The following is an 18,121-nucleotide window of genomic DNA, read 5'->3' as shown; positions in this document are numbered from 1 at the left end:
TTGGACCCCTGGAAATGCCTGAAACGCCTACGAAAGACTTGTCAATAATGTGTACTTGGGCGCGGAAAGGTTTGAGAATACGGCCCCTGCTGGTTTGGACATCTTCGTCACAGGAGCCGCGCGAAATCCAAACAAATGCTAATACAAGAGTTTTTTTCCAGAATCTTGAACCACCTATCGCACACACACACACACACACACACACACACACACACACACACACACACAAGAAACAATAGTAATAATCTCATTCGTGGCGGGTGTTGAGTAGAAAAAACGGATCATTATGGAGAGCATAGTTTGGTTAGAATGCTTACAATGACTTTGTGGTGGACTATCGCACTGATCCTATTCGGCAAAATACGGATATATAAACAGATTACCGTAAATAAGAAATTATGACAGTAAATATATACAAAGACGTATTTCCAATGAGGTTTTCTTATAATTTGGACGCTTCTAAGGTTCTCAGTATTAGAACTTCTCGGTATCACAGATGGTTACTTCTCTCTCTCTCTCTCTCTCTCTCTCTCTCTCTCTCTCTCTCTCTCTCTCTCTCTCTCTCTCTCTCTCTAAGGACAGAGGAAGTAAGGGAAGGTAGTAAGGAAATTCGAACACAAGGTTCTTTGGTTTTGTTATGCTGGCTGTTGATTATTCTTCCTACCTGACCAGCTTCACACACACACACACACACACACACACACACACACACACAGATGCAAAATAAGGTTACATGTGTGTCTTACACGATCGTGTTTGAGGTGTGTGTGTGTGTGTGTGTGTGTGTGTGTGTGTGTGTGTGTGTGTGTGTGTGTGTGTGTGTGTGTGTGTGTGTGTGTGTGTGTGTGTGTGTTCCAGGAAAAGGAGGAAGTGCAAATGTAAAGGTGGAAGTGATAATCAATAGTTCTTATTTGCAACTTAATCTATTTTTCGAACGGTTTATATTTTTTTTAATTTGTTGCTTTACTTATTGCTTTGTTTACACACACACACACACACATTATATATATATATATATATATATATATATATATATATATATATATATATATATATATATATATATATATATATATATATATCTCAAAGGTTAGGTGTTTCGTTGCATCCATGATCCTCAAGCTGTGCAATCAATTCCTTTTAAGTTTGTCGTCTGCCACTGCATGCCTTCACGAAGATTGTTTCTCTCCCACATGACTGACAATATTAAATATAGTTGGTCGTCTTCTACTCCTTAACATCACTAAGACTTTCTCTGCCACACGACCGATAAGTTGAATTGGACTTCCCCTGTTCCTTGACATCACTAAAACGCACGATCGCTAATAAAGATCCCATCACCATAAAAAGTAGTGGCGGCCATCCTTTTAAGTCATCTACATCACCGGGACAGTCTTCCTCGCAGCGTGAACGACAATAAAGATCCTAAACACGACTGAAAAAAGCCGTCATGGCCACCCCCGGGGACCGAACAGCAAAGCGCCACGGTGCTCTACTCCATTTCCTTGATCTTTGAGCCGCGGAGGATACGGCCGATTGCAACGTCCGGGTTAACAAATTTTAGCTTCCTCCATTGCTTGTCATTAATCCCTTTTTTTTTTTTTCATTCTACCTTTGAGGATGTCTTAGCACTTCCTTCCCTCTCCCAAGCCTTTTACAAATAAGCATGGAAAATATTACGCTGTGATCGCCTTCAGTTATTTATTTCATTGTTTTCAATTACTAATCGTTATTCATATTTTCTTACATTTCGGGAAGACGAATTAAGTTGTTTATTTTTGGTAAATCGATTAATTTTAGAGTCCCAGATTAAAGTGCATCTCATACCTGACTACAACCAACCGTTGTATGTGGTTATCCGATAAGAGGAAAGGCGTAAATCACCAATAAATTGTAAACATTATGTAAAGGACTCAGTGCGATCTCAATTCTGGGTATGGCTAATTCTTACAAGTGTCACCGGCAGGCGAATCAGAATGAGATCAAGGAAGTTTTGCCCTGAACTGTACCTGACTGACTGCATACCTGTACCGAAAAATAATAAGAAAAATAAATAAACCAGCACGCAAAATACTGTATTCTACTCTGACAATGATAGGATTTCACAACCCTCCAAACATACCATCACGACCACTAAATTCTAGCTGTGGCCCCCTGAAAACCATGGCTCCAAATTATAAAAAAAAAAACACTGCTCTAGACCCTAAGTGTATTTGAATGTATAAGACAACAATACATCCACAGCCTCAAAACAGATAAACATACACTAACCAAAGTCTAAAGATTTCTCAAAGTTCACATCGCACACAAGATAAAAACAACAACAAGCAGCAGGTGGACTGTGTGGCCGGACCAAGCCTCCGTTGCTATGGGGAGGGAATCCATGTTAAGGCCACGACGCTACATGGACTGCATAAAGACAGGTCACATGATACTCCGGACACCTAATCGCCCGCACGTGTACACCGACGGAGACCCAGTGTTGCCAGATCCTCACACTCAGAACATTACGTTTATCGATTCAATGTCCATAGTCTTAAGGACTTAAGCCAGGATTTACTCTTGGTGGTGCAATCAAAATCATCCGCTCGTCTTGAATTGTGTCCACTTAATGGCATAATAATTAATATAATACTTCTGACCAAAATTCAGATTTCTACATTGAAAAAGGATGACTTTAATAAAAGTATTATACTAAAAATGTTAAAAATTGCAATATTTTGAAGCCTATCTTCTCAGTACCTATCATGTAATTTGATTTCACCTTTCTAGGACATGTTCTGTGGTCTTGTCCCTACAATATGCTTGGAGGAATTAATTCTAAATTGATTAGCTGATTTTTGACAAGCACTTATTCTCTCTGACATATTTTTTAACTTTCTGAAATGGAAAATTGAATTTCAGGAAATATTTTGCAAGCTTACAATAAAGATAGGAAAAAGTCCTCCAACCATTATTTAGTTTAGGATGTTATGTGTCCAAAATAAAAATTTCAGTAAAACCTGGTCATTATTAACAGAGAAGATAGCATTCAAAATACAGTTTTTCTTTAAAAAAAAATCACTTTTGAGAACACGCTTCCTAAGGATTAGGCATAGGTATGCACGAATCAGGTAGAACCATAACAAAATTTATTACTTTCATTTTGAAGAGTAAGCATTGAGGATCAAATTAAGACCAGAACCACTGCAATTGGTCAATAAATAGTGAATGCATGGGCTATCAAGCATGACTATGTAAATGTGAAACTGTGACTTTTTTTTTTTTGGTCATGAGCACATAATTACACTCAATATTGCTCATTCGGGTTATTTTGTGTGCATTTTGATGTGCCAAGTTAAATATGAATATTTTTTGGGCTATTTGATGAATATAAAATAATAAGTTAGGTCTTTTCCGGTTTTATAAAACTTCATGATTCTTTTATCTTCCAAATTCCCCTTCACTCATCACTGGGAGTCTCAGTGCTGCACATATCCTCTCCATGGCCCTATATCCTACACCCTCACACATGAGGCTACACACAAGGTTGACGCTAGTCACTGAGTTTTTTTTATCGTGTTTTAACATTTTTGGCCATGGTGACTTGTGAATCACATGTTGTACACTTGGTAGTGATGGAGGTATCCAGTTCGGTGGTGTCCATTGTTGCACTCATTGTATTATATCAATACTTGCAGCACACGTTTTCCAAAACTTTTTCTATGTACATCCTGTCAACTAGAGTGTAATTTGTGTCTTCACACTGTTCACTCACTATGTCAACAAACAAACGCTTGCATTTCGTTGCACTAGACACATGTGGTGAAGCAACAGGTGTGGTAGGGGATGGAGTAGTCATAGGAGGTGGTGGGTGAGCTGCAAGCGGCGGAGAGGTGGCGGGCGAGGGAGGTGGCTGGTCAGCTACGGGCAGGAAAATTTTTATTTTTCCATCTTGCAGCCGAAAGCTTGTTCTTTTCTGGCTTCTCCTTGTATCTCCTGCTCTTCTTAGGCACCTTAGGCATCTTGAATATGCCTCATGTCCACCAGAAGAAGGAAAAAACTCTTGAAAATGATGGCACCGCGACGACCAGCTGTGTGTATGTTTACAATAACACGTCACGTGGTCGGGCCAGGCTGGCTCGCCTTGAAGAGCACCTCGGAGCGAGGCTAGAGGCTTGAGTTTCCAACGAGAACATAAACATCCCAATATTTCTATATAAATAGCAAAATAATAGCGAAAAATAGATATAAGAGGATTTAAAGTCCACTTGCTTGGCTCGCACATGACGTAAGCAAACGCCAAGCGGCGTGACATTTAAGTTTTAAATGGCCCATACAGTAAGTAAATTTCGCGCTACGATGATCAAACTTAGTGAAATGAGAGACCAAGGGTGATGATGTATCCCAGAATTTTTTCCTAGCGTGCGTAACGTATCGGGCTCGCATTACGACTATTTACCAAGGCCATAAAGATCAACCGGGTTTTCATGGGTGACTTTTCCGGTTCAAACCCATATTCTAAACATATCGGGCTCCCATCACGACTATTTACCAAGGCCACAGAGAAGACTAACCCGGTTTTCATGGGTGACTCTCGGTTCAAACCCATATTCTAAACCTAAGTCTATATATACCAAGTCAAGTCACTCTGCTTCAAAACTGCGACCGGTACGCGCAGGAGGCGGTTTTGGGGCGGAGCAGCGGGATGACGTCACTTGGAGCCAAAAAAAAAATACCCGCCAGTTCAGGGGTGACTAAAGTTGGGGCCGTATGTGCACTCTGGATGTGCATTCTCGCCTTCTTTCACAGCGCGTGACGAAAAAAATGTCTTTTTATTGTGCTATTGCGTGACTGTAATTTCAATGACTACAAACGGCGGGATGGGGTGTGAGAGAGGGCATGTTGAAGTGATTGATTTAAATTAGTCCGCCTTTCCTCGTTTTCTCTAAATCCCTGTTTCTACATTCTCTAGTTTGGCTCCAAGCAGTGTCACGCATAAACCACGCCTCGGCCGTGTCTCCTCCCACAAACCAGCGTATTTTTTTTTTTTTTTTTTTTTTTTACGTCTTGGCCTATTGCGCCGGTAGGCTTCTTCCCGGTGGGGCCTGATGGTCGGCCCAGCCCGTTCTGGCGCAGGCGAGTGTTTATAGTGGCGCCATCTTGCATTGGCTCATGCTGCCCTCCCGGAGCTCACCTTTAATCCTTGAATCAGGGTTGATAGGTGGTCTTCTGGACAGCACGTGGGTAGTTTTAAGCCACTCGGCGGCGGCTGAAAAATCCCAGTTTGGTGGCACCGGGCGGGGATTGAACTCGCGTCCTCCTGAACGCGGGGCCGTCTCGCTATCTGTTCAGCCACCGCCTCCCCAAAATGACTTGACTTGGTGTATATAGACTTAGTTCTAAACATATCGGGCTCCCATTACGACTATTTACCAAGGCCACAGAGAAGACTATCCCGGTTTTCATGGGTGACTTTCTCGGTTCAAACCCATATTTTAAACGGGCTCCCATTACGACTATTTCCCAAGACCACAGAGAAGATTAATGGTGCTGCTGTTGGGACTGAGTGGTGAAGCAAATGAGAGAATTATAGAAGCCACGAAGAGTTTTCTGGAAAAGATGTGGTGTGCAAGAAATAGGGAATAGGAAGATTTGAATGGATACTGCTTGTTTTGTCTTTATTTTTACAGGTTGTGCCGATATTAAGGCCTGACTCTCCAACGGGTTTTCATGGATGGCTTTCTGTTCAACATGCAGACGTCGTGTAAAAATATCACTAGGATCACAAAACAGTTCATGAATGTTCCAGCAGCTTCTACGAAAGACTTTTCAAGTAGGCGAATTGAGTGAGGTTCCGAGACGTTTGAAAATAAGGACTGCAGACCCAAAACTGTCGTAAACCCACTCAAATAACGATATGCAAATAAAGTTATCGTTAAAACTGTCGATTACTGATGCTGTTTTTGCGACAGTTGTGAGTCAGACACCGGAAAATACGATATGCTGAGTGTGAGTCTGATAAAAATAAGATATGCTGAGTGAGAGTCTGATAAAAATACGATATGCTGAGTGTGAGTCTGATAAAAATAAGATATGCTGAGTGAGAGTCTGATAGAAATACGACATGCTGAGTGTGAGAGTCTGATAAAAATACGATATTCTGAGTGTGAATCTGATAAAAATACGACATGCTGAGTGTGAGTCTGATAAAAATACGATATTCTGAGTGTGAATCTGATAAAAATACGACATGCTGAGTGTGAGAGTCTGATAAAAATACGATATTCTGAGTGTGAATCTGATAAAAATACGACATGCTGAGTGTGAGAGTCTGATAAAAATACGATATGCTGAGTGTGAGAGTCTGATAAAAATACGACATGCTGAGTGTGAGAGTCTGATAAAAATACGACATGCTGAGTGTGAGAGTCTGATAAAAATACGACATGCTGAGTGTGAGTCTGATAAAAATACGATATGCTGAGTGTGAGAGTCTGATAAAAATACGACATGCTGAGTGTGAGAGTCTGATAAAAATACGACATGCTGAGTGTGAGAGTCTGATAAAAATACGACATGCTGAGTGTGAGAGTCTGATAAAAATACGACATGCTGAGTGTGAGAGTCTGGGCCCGTATTTTCAGACAACCACCATTTCGAGAGGCCACAAGGGAGAGTAGTCGGGTTCTCGTTAGTGTTTCTTACGTTCAGGGTGCAGAAGCCTTGTCAAACTTTCACTTGGCTCATAAAACTACCCATGAAAATACCCACAGCATCTAGAAAAGTCTTATCAAATGTGGGCGTGTACGCCTCGAAATGTTTGAGAATATGGGCCGCTTTCACAGTCACTGTTTGTTTTGATCGTTACCAATGGCGGCGATCAACGCTATAATTTTCCACGTAAAACTGGCCTATGGGGTAGTAGCGGCTGCAGAGGAAGGGAGAGGTGTTGAGAGTATGTAGTAAGGTGCGGGGCTAGGCTAACCCCGCAGCCGCCACTACCCCATCGGCCAGTTTTACGTGGAAGTACTATAGCGGCGATAACAGCCATTGGTAACGATCAAAACAAACAAAATGACTGTGAAAGCGCCAATAGAACGCTGCGACGGACCGAAGGAAGCAGACAGACGGACGTGGGTGCTGCTTCCCTCCTCCCTTCCTTCGCTCCTCCCCACGTGACCTTGTCTTGTCCGGAACTGTGAGCGTGGGTCCAGGAACTGCTGTAGGTGGCAATAGGTCACTTCCCCCTAAGTGAAGTGGGGTGAAGTGAGGTGACGGGCCAGGTTCTCGCTCCTACCAAGGGCACGCCCCGTCCACGTCCAGGTTCCTGCACTATCGTTGTTTTTTGTCTTGTTTTTTGGACTTTAGTGCTGTTAAGGCCACTTCTCTAGTCCTTCGTTGTACCTTAAGAGAAAGTCTGTTTTCCTGGAAGGAGTAAAATGTTGGGGGCCATTTTCTTTTTTCCATTTTTTTTTAGCCTCAGAAATGAAAGCAAACACGATTTTTTTTCTGCTTTTCTTTGCTGTTTCTCTGATCCCTCGTTATACTTTAGAGAAACTATTTTATTGAAAAGAGTAAAATTTGGGGGACCATTTTCTTTTTTCCATTATATTAGCCACAGAAAAGAAAGCAAACATTAAACTTTTTCTACTTTGCTGTTCACGCCACCTCTGATCCTTCGTTGTACCTTAGAGAAACTACTTTATTGGAAAGAGTAAAATTTAGGGGTCATTTTATTTTTTCCATTTTTTAGCCTCAGAAATGAAAGCAAACACGATTTTTTCTGCTTTTCTTTGCTGTTTACGCCACTTCTCTAATCCCTCGTTATACTTTAAAGAAACTATATTATTGAAAAAACTAAAATTGGGGGGACCATTTTCTTTTTTCCATTATATTAACCACAGAAAAGAAAGCAAACATTACACTTTTTCTACTTTGCTGTTCACGCCACCTCTGATCCTTCGTTTTACCTTAGAGAAACTACTTTATTGAAAAGAGTAAAATTTAGGGGTCATTTTCCTTTTCCCATTTTTTTAGCCTCAGAAAAGAAAAGAAACATTAAACTTTTACTACTTTTCATTGCTGTTCACGCCACTTCTCTAATCCCTCGTTGTACCTTAGAGATACTATTCTATTGGAAGAAGTAAAATTTTGGGGGTCATTTTCTTTTTCACTTTTTTTAGCCTCAGAAAAGAAAACAAGCATTAAACTTTTACTACTTTTCATTGCTGTTCACGCCACTTCTCTAATCCCTCGTTGTACCTTAGAGATACTATTCTATTGGAAAGAGCAAAATTTGGGGGTTATTTTCTTTTTCCCATTTTTTTAGTCTCAGAAAAGAAAACAAGCATTAAACTTTTACTACTTTTCTTTGCTGTTTGCGCCACTTTTCTAATCCTTTGTTGTACCTTAGAGAAACTACTTTATTGGAGGGAGTAAAATCCTGAGGGTCATTTTCTTTTTCCTCTTTCTAGCCTCACAAAAAATAACATTAAACTTTTTTCTAGTTTTCTTTGCTGGTAAGGCCACTTCTCTAATCCTTCGTTGTAGTTAAGAGAAATTCTGTTTTCTTGGAGAGAGTAAAATTTTTGCGGCCATTTTCTTTTTTTCTTTTTTTCTTTTTAGGCATTCGTCAGTCTGTTTTTTTGGTAGGAGTAAATTTTTTGCGGCCATTTTCTTTTTTTCTTTTTAGCCATTCGTCAGTCTGTTTTCTTGGTATAGTGCGCGCCAGCTATTTTGGCCCGTGAAGGAGGAGCTTCACGGGAAAGCCTAGGTCATTAAGCTCTTAAAGCGTTGCCACATATCTGTCGCTCCGCCTCCAACAGGGTCTAGCTCCCACCCATCTCTCTCTCTCTCTCTCTCTCTCTCTCTCTCTCTCTCTCTCTCTCTCTCTCTCTCTGTCCCTAATTTTAACAGATTTGGAAACGTTCTCTGTAGGTCCTCCGTAGTCCTTCTCTTTCTGGAAATACTCGTGGACGTTGAAAACAATGTCCTTTGCCTGACTACGTAAGTGAGACGAGTGATGGTTTGGATGAGCTGCCATGCTTCCTCTGTGGTGGACTGGTGGATGGAAGTGGAATGCCGGGCTGGGCCGAGGGAACAGGGAGTGGCCAGAGGAGGAGTCAGTGAGGTCGTGACCCGACAACACTGTTGAACACTGTTGTCACGTTTTCTCCACCGTTTTATAATAACCTAAATATATAAGTAACAGTACACTGTGTAGCTCATTGCAGTTTGAATTAAAATAATATTAGTGTGTGTTTATATCTTTTGAAAAGTTTTTTTTTTAAATGACGCACATTAATTAAAGCCAAATACGTTCACTTGACATTTGAGCATTTTTCACGGCCCTCCCTCTCACGGGCCAAATTAGCTGGCGCGCACTTTTTTTTTTTATAGGAGTAAAATTTTTTCGGCCATTTTCTTTTTTTTCTTTTTAGTCATTCGTCAGTCTGTTTTCTTGGTAGGAGTAAAATTTTTGCGGCCATTTTCTTTTTTTTCTTTTTAGCCATTCGTCAGTCTGTTTTCTTGGTAGGAGTAAAATTTTTGCGGCCATTTTCTTTTTTTTCTTTTTAGTCATTCGTCAGTCTGTTTTCTTGGTAGGAGTAAAAATTTTCCGGCCATTTTCTTTTTTTCTTTTTTTCTTTTTAGCCATTCGTCAGTCTGTTTTCTTGGAAGGAGTAAAATTTTTGCGGACATTCTTTTTTTCTTTTTAGTCATTCGTCAGTCTTCCCTTTAAGCAGAAAAGAGAAAAGAACATTAAACTTTTACTGCCTTTCTTTGCTGGTAAGGCCTCTTCTCTAAGCCTTCGTTGTAACTTAGCGAAACTATCTTATTGAAAGGAGTAAGGCTTTGAGGGCCATTTCCTTTCTTTTTTCATTATTTTTTAGCTATTCGTCGCAGAAAAGAAAAAAAACATTAAACTTTTCCTGCTGTTCTTTTTGCTGTTAAGGCACTTCTCTAATCTCTAATCTTGTTTTCTTGGAGGGAATAGAATTTTGGGGGCCACTTTCTTCTCTCTCTCTCTCTCTCTCTCTCTCTCTCTCTCTCTCTCTCTCTCTCTCTCTCTCTCTCTCTCTCATAGTTATTCGTTGATCTTCTCTTACTGCAGAAAAGAAAATTATTAAACTTTTCCTGTCTTTCTTTGCTGCTAGGGACACTTCTATAACTATGATCTCTATTTTCTTTTTCTTTTTTGTAAGGAGTGAAGTTTTTGAGGGTCACTTTCCTTTTTTTTTCTTTTAGCTATTCGTCGCAGAAAAGAAAAAAACATTAAACTTTTTTCTGCTTTTCTTTGTTGTTAAGGCCACTCCTCTCATCCTTCGCTGTAGCTTCGAGAAATTCTGTTATTTTGGGGTCATTTTCTGCTATTTTTTATTCTTTTTAGCTAGGCTTATTCGTCAGTCTCCTCGTATACCACAGAAAAAAAGACATCCAACTTTTTCGCCGTCATAAAGCCACTTTTCTGTTATTTTTTCTTTTTAACTAGGCCTATTCGTCAGTCTCCTCGTATACCATAGAAGTAAAAAAAAAAAATCATCCAACTTTTTCGCCGTCATAAAGCCACATCCCCCGCTCGCTCTCTCACCGCGGTCAAAGACACATCCGTTTTTTACCCTGATATCTAAAACCCAAAAAAGGCCACGCTTCCTTTTTTTTCCGCAGTAGCCGCCAAGGTCATCATATGTAGCCCGCCCGCGCGTGTCTCACTACTATCGAGGCCACATCTTTCTAGTTAAGGCTCCGCGGTGCGCCAAAACCCATGTCACATCTCAAGGTCAACGTGGTGTGCCTTGCCTCCCTTACAGCTCGGCACACATACTTATCTGCCTTACATGTTCCCCTTCCCCCTCCTCCCCCCCTCCACCCCCGTGCATGGCCAGGGAGACATCACAAGGCAACACAAGACATCCTCACCAAGCACGCCGCCTAACTTGTCACCCCCCACCTCCATCTACCCAACTGTTCCCGTGCATGGCCAGGGAGACAACACGAGGCAACCCAAAGCAACACAAGGGAACACAAGGCAATACAAGACATCTTCACCAAGCACGCCGCCTAACATCATTAAACATGTCACCCTCCCACCCCCATCTACCCAATCATCCGCGTGCATGGCTAAGGAGACAACTCAAGGCAACACCAGGAAATGCAAGGTAACAAGACCTCCTCGCCAAGCACTCCGTATGCCCCTATATATAGTTACCACACAACACGCTGAAGGGTACGCACGCCCTCATGTGTAGGCCAGGACGGTGCAGCTCTCTTCGTTGCTATAAACAGGCGCTGACATGCGAGTAAGGCGATGCATGTATTGGTGCTTCTAATGACGTTCTGGACGGGTTCTTAAACGCTACTGCTTTTCACACTGCAATAATGTTTGTTTGTACTACTCTTTACTGATACGAGTATGACAATGTCTGAAACGGTGTAATGATGTATGCCAGTGATTCAAAAAGTGGGAGGTACCGCTGACTGATCTAAGAGGGCAGTAAGGAAAAAGGGGGCGGTAGGGGGGCAACAGGGTGGCATTAGGAGTAATATTTTTTTTTTTTAATCTGAATGACAGGATCTGTCACAAAGTTAAAGGAACACGTATGCCTTATAGATAATAAAACTGAAATAAGAAATATTAACGAGAGCATGGCTTTCTTTTGTTACGTAGTCCAAAGTCGTGTGTGTGTTGGGGGGGGGGGGGGGGGCTAGGAACACCTGTGAGCCGAGGGGACGCCAGCCTGGAAAAGTTTTGGAACCACTGATGTATACGATGTCGATGCTATGCACGCACACACACACACACACACACACACACACACCTGCACGTGCTTATTGTTAACAAGGTCCCCATTTTAATCATCTGATCGGGCTATTCATAACTCGGCCACATGATTGAAATGGGGACAGCGTTAACAGTATGATCATGACAGTCAGCAGATTTTTTTTATGCCAAGGACATACTTTTTATTTTTTTATTTTTACAACAAAGGAGGCAGCTCAAGGGCACACAAAAAAAAACAATAATAAAAAAAGCCCCCTAATCGCCGCTCCCATAAAAGAATCAGATGAGGTGGCCAAAAGCAAGGTCAAATTCGGGAGGAGAGGTGTCCTGATACCCTCCTCTTGAAAGAGTTCAAGTCGTAGGCAGGAGGAAATACAGATGAAGAAAGATTGTTCCAGAGTTTACCAGCGTGAGGGATGAAAGAGTGAAGATGCTGGTTAACTCTTGCATAAGGGGTTTGGACAGTATAGGGATGAGCATGAGTAGAAAGTCGTGTGCAGCGGGGCCGCGGGAGGGGGGGAGGCCTGCAGTTAGCAAGTTCAGAAGAGCAGTCAGCGTGGAAATATCGATAGAAGATAGAAAGAGAGGCAACATCGCGGCGGAATTTAAGAGGTAGAAACTATCAGTAGGAGGAGGAGAGCTGATGAGACGAAGAGCCTTAGCCTCCACTCTGCCCAGAAGAGCTGTGTGGGTGGAGCCCCCCCACACGTGAGATGCATACTCCATACGAGGGCGGACAAGGCCCCTGTATATGGATAGCAACTGCGCGGGGGAGAAAAACTGGAGGAGACGATACAGAACGCCCAAACTCGAGGAAGCTGATTTAGCGAGAGAAAAGCAAGAAAACTTGGATGGAATATGGTCAGCTGACGCCCCTAAACAGCGCCTCTCCCTCCCCTTCCTCCCACTGTCCCTCACCAAGAGTATTGCTACACCTTCCTTTTATGGTAACTCACACGGAGGTATCTGATTGCTGATTGATTTTTTCTTAATTTGCATATTTTTGTACACACGACCATGGTGACAAAGGAATGGCTGGCTGCAGTTGTCATTTCTAATAATAAGCATCATACATTCCCTTCTTTTTCAATCGTTCTCGGCCTCGTACTCGACAACTTAAAGTAAAAAAGAAATCACGTCCTCGGCGATAAAAAGCCACAGAGTCAATGTTTTCTCCCTGAACACTTGATTGACTGGAAACAAAACTTTACAACTTACAATTTCAATAATCATTCATAAAATTGCAAGGTTAATAGGTACCATAATATTTAGGTAATAGTAATCATAATCATTCATAAGAGTAGTCAGTTAACAGGTATAGTGGCGGCGCCTCGCGACGTGGACAATGTTTCCAGCCATTCCATCACGGATACCCTCCCCACCCCCAACCCTCGGACGGTGCCACTGCCACGCCGCCGCCTGCAGGCAGGTGAGGCGAATACTTCCACAGCAGCTGCCTGAACGGGCGGCGCTAATATGGCAGCAAGTCACTAAGGGGCAACACCAACACCTCAGCACGTGCTCCCGTATAGGCTTGGTGACGGCGTGCAGCCCGTAACCAACCCAGAGCGGAACATGGCCGCCGCCTGGTTCACGGGGTACTCGAGCATCGCCTCTCGGCACCTGCACGAGTCATTAGGAACCCTCACACACAGACGGTGCTCCTGACATCACTTTGCTTTGAGTTTTACCAACATGGAATAACGATACGGCGTCGTTTGCTTGGTGGCGCCTGCACTGTATTTTGCTGCCGCCAACAGCAGCTTTCAATCCTATATGTGCCCCCCCCTGGCCACCCCTGTGCAGCCTTGACCCACAGCCTGGTGACGTGAAGGACTCTTCTTTCCGCTATTATATGATTCTCTCCCAAAGTAATTGTAGCTTCATACCAGCTCTGACTCTCTGTTCATAGCGCAGTGCCAGTCGCTAAGCTCATTCTCCTTGCACTGGCGACACTATTAATTCGTCTTGTGTTGAGGCTACTCGAGGATGTGTTGCCCTTGTATAATTATGTTGAGGTTATGAAAAAAGTTAACAAATATAGAATGTGAACAAGTCATCGTTATTAACTTCACAACGGGAAACAGGACGAGGCAAGGATATTAAGAGAGAGAGAGAGAGAGAGAGAGAGAGAGAGAGAGAGAGAGAGAGAGAGAGAGAGAGAGAGAATAAAGATAATGATACACAACTAATCAGTAACTCGATACGCCTTTCATCTTCAAATAGGCGATTCAAAGCACACATCACCACCAACAACAACAGTAGCAATAATAACAACAACAAGAGCCCCTACTACTACTACATAATAATCATGGTGGTCAACAACAAAAAGCTCAAAAACAACAACAACAACAACCATAACAATGCCTACCCACCAGCTGCTCGGATTTACATATCGAAAGAAGGATAAACAAATAAATAAATAAATAGATAAATACAAACAAAAGCAAAAAGTAAACCCTTCCCAAGTACAGCAAGACGAGAGGAGCCAAAGAAAGAAACAAACAGGAGTCATTATGCAGGAAAAACTTGGTGGCATTTTCGCAAGAGCCCAAAAAGAAGTAACGTTACAAATTATTATCAACAGTCGCTGCGTGCCAGATACAGACGGACACCTGTCAATGTATAAATAAATGAGATAATAAAAAAATAAAATATATATGAATAAGTAAAGAAAAAAAAGAGAAGTACAAAAGTATATATAGGTAAACAAATATAGAGGTAAATGAATGGGTACGTAAATTGAGAAGAAGAAAATTTAAAAGAAGAAAAAAGGCAGAAGGAGAAAAAGAAAAAGAATAAGAAAAAAAGGACAAGAACAAAAACAAAAACAGGAAAAACAAGAACAAGAACAAGAATAGGAACCAGATAATGAAGAAGAAGAAGAAGAACAACAACAACAACAACAACATTAATGAGAAAGAAGATGCAGAATAAGTAGATAAGTGAACAAATATAAGTAAAGAAAAAAGGGGGGGAATGTTCTCTACAACAACAGCAACAACAAAAAGATTAAGAGGATCTAATGCCATTTTGAACAATAAACGCTAAAAGGATTGATAGGTGTGTGTGTGTGTGTGTGTGTGTGTGTGTGTGTGTGTGTGTGTGTGTGTGTGTGTGTGTGTGTAATTTTTTTTCTTTTTTTTTCGCATGGTTATTCTTAGATACATTCCTCTGCGGTTATATTAAGTGAAAAAAAAAAAAAAAAGAACAATGCCGCGCCACACACCCATGAGAGATAAAGTAACTGAGGTAAGCTGCGAACCGCGTAAAAACCTACACACATAAAAACAAGGTAGAGGTGGAGGGGGAGGAGGAGGAAGAGTACAAAGAAGTACAAAGGAAAAGCAAACAGCAACATACCTCTTGGTCCTAACTAGGGTGCTTGTTGTTGCTACCATCTAATCTAATCTAGGAGTCAGATACACTGAACAGCAAAGGCGAAGCCTCCTCCCCTCCCACCAGTCCCTCCAGCCGAGGCTGGCATGAGAAGGAAGATTACCATGTAGTATAGGAAAACTACAATGGAATTTTACATGGACAGAAGGAAGATCATACACGATACTAAGCTAACACTACTTTCTGTTCGACTGGAGCAAAATAGCGGATGTTCGGGTTAGCTTCCGTTAGTTCGGGTTCCGTTAGTTCAGGTTAGAGGAAGAGGAGGAGGAGGAGGACAATGATGATAAGGACTACGACTACATCAAAGGAGAAGACAAGATAAAGAAGAAGAAGAGAAGAAGAAAAAAAAAGAAGAGAAGAAAAAAAATAAGGAAGACGCAAGAGCAGAAAAAGAAGAAAAAATAAATAAACAAGAATAAGAATAAATAAACTACAACAAGAACAAAAGACAACAGCGACAATACAACGAAGAAAGAAAAAAAAGAGAAATAAACGAATGAAAAAAAGGAAAAACAAGAAAGAAAAACGAAAATAAAATAATAGCCAAGGAAGAGAAACAAGAACAACTGGTCGAGCGGAAGAAGAAAAAGAGGCAGAGGAGGAGGAGGAGGAAGTGAGTGGACGGACGGGCGGCAAGGAGACGGAAGGAGGAAGAGGAGGAAGAGAAGAGAGGTCATCGGGGGTGGTGTGACATAACGAGAGGAAATGAACGCCGAGGAGGAGGAGGAGGAGGAGGAGGAAGGAGGAAGGAACTGGATCAAACTACATCAGCAGATTAATGGAGGGAAAAAATAGAGGTCTGGAGTTTCATGGCAAAAAAGCAAAAAATCAATAACAAAAACAATGGCTATATATGAAAAAGAACTAGCAACAAAAAATAAACAGGATATGAAGCTGAGTAGTGACAAAAAAAAAAACATGAAAAGACAAGAAAAACAATTAGAGGGAAAATCAGGAGGGCGAGATTGGTGATGAAAACAACAACAGTAAAGGAGAAGTAAGAAAAAAACAATTAGAAAAAAATAAATGAAGACAACCGATGATAAAAGCAGCAACAATATAAATACAAGAAAAGAATTAGCAAAAAAAAAAAAAAAAAAAAAAAAGAGGACGTGGGGATGATTAACAGCAACAATAAAAAAACAATGAAAAAAAACAGGAAATGGAGATAACTAGCAAAAAAAAATGATATACAAGAAAAAACAACAGCAAAAAAGAGAAACAGAATATCTAGAATTAATGAAAAAATGGAAATACAAAGAAATGGCAGGCAAAAAAAAAAATGAAAAGACGAAAATGAATAAGAAACGAAGGTAGAAGGAAAGTGATAAAGAAGAAAAAGATTGAAAGAAGGGATACGTGATGAGAGAGAGAGAGAGAGAGAGAGAGAGAGAGAGAGAGAGAGAGAGAGAGAGAGAGAGAGAGAGAGAGAGAGAGAGTAAAACAAAAATAATAGTAAGTTTATCTTAGAATCTTGAAGGTCGAGAGGAAAAAAATAGGAGGAAAAAACAGGAGACAGAACGACGCCCTGCTCCTGGAACACGCCAGAGAGAGAGAGAGAGAGAGAGAGAGAGAGAGAGAGAGAGAGAGAGAGAGAGAGAGGTTAGGCCCACAAAACTATTATCTCCTTAAATAGAACAACACACAAAAAAAGGTCGCCACATTATCAACAACACCTTTAGGACCCGGGAGGTAATTACGCAGCTGACGCCTCCGTGACCTTGGAATATTTGTTGCGTATATGAAAATTAATAAGATCGGTATTGTCAGACGCTTCCACAACCCTCACACCAACTATATTCACCAAGGCCAAAAAGGAGATCAGTCAAGTCCTCATGAATGGTTGTTTTAGGTTCATGGCACAGAAGGGTCAGGTTGGTATTCTTAGACGACCCTACCTCTCACATCAACAATATCCAAAGGCCAAAACGGAGATTAGTCGGGTTCTAATGAGTGTTTTTTTAGGTTCATGGTACAGAAGAAGGGTCAAACTACTACCAGGGTTATTAAACTACTCCTGGAAAGGCCCACAACTCCTATGAAAGCCTTGTCAAATACGTGTGCTTGGGCGAGGAAGTGTTTATCAATCCGGCCAAAACTACCACCAGACCCCGAATTCTCAGACGCCCGTGGCTCTCACATTATTTCCAAAGGCCACAAAGGAGATCAGTCGTATTATTTTGAGTGTTTTTCACATTCATGGTGCAGAAGCCTTGTCAAACAATCACTCGGCCCATAAACCTACCCATGAAGAGACCCATAACCTCCACGCAAGCTTTGTCTAATGTGGGTGTGTAAGCCCCGAAATGTTTGAGAATATGCGCTCAGGGTCGTAAAAGTACTCCTGGAAATGCCCCCCACAACTCCGACGAAAACCTTGGCAAATTGTCTGTGCATGGGCGCCGACAGATTTAAATGTTTTAGTCCTTAAAGCTCGATTCTCAGGGTGAGTTATTGCCAGGAGCGACTGAGGACATTACGGCGGCCTTCACACCCAAAGATCAGGGACGAAACGGTATTGACAGATTAAAATTACACACACACACACACACACACACACACACACACACACACACACATACATTAATTAAAACAGATAGAGAACTTACCCTAATCAATATGTGGGTGTAATAAAGTAATATAATAAATAAAAATAAAGGAATAAGCGAAAAAATGAGAAATAAATATAAAATAAATGTAATAATATATAACAAACTTAACACACACACACACACACACAATCAGATGGCGTATATACTTTACAAATTAAATTATGGGCAAAATACAGACAATACAGACAAGATTAAGAATATGACAAGCAAAAAAAAAAAGATAAATAGGCCCAAATAAGGAAAGTAAACACACACACACACACACACACACACACACACACACACACACACACACATAGCACCCCCTCCATCCACCCCCCACACAAGAGAGTCGATGCAGTAGCAA

This window comes from Eriocheir sinensis, chromosome 27, assembly GCF_024679095.1.
Source record: "Eriocheir sinensis breed Jianghai 21 chromosome 27, ASM2467909v1, whole genome shotgun sequence".
Taxonomy (NCBI): domain Eukaryota; kingdom Metazoa; phylum Arthropoda; class Malacostraca; order Decapoda; family Varunidae; genus Eriocheir; species Eriocheir sinensis.
This window is presented reverse-complemented; position numbering follows the sequence as displayed.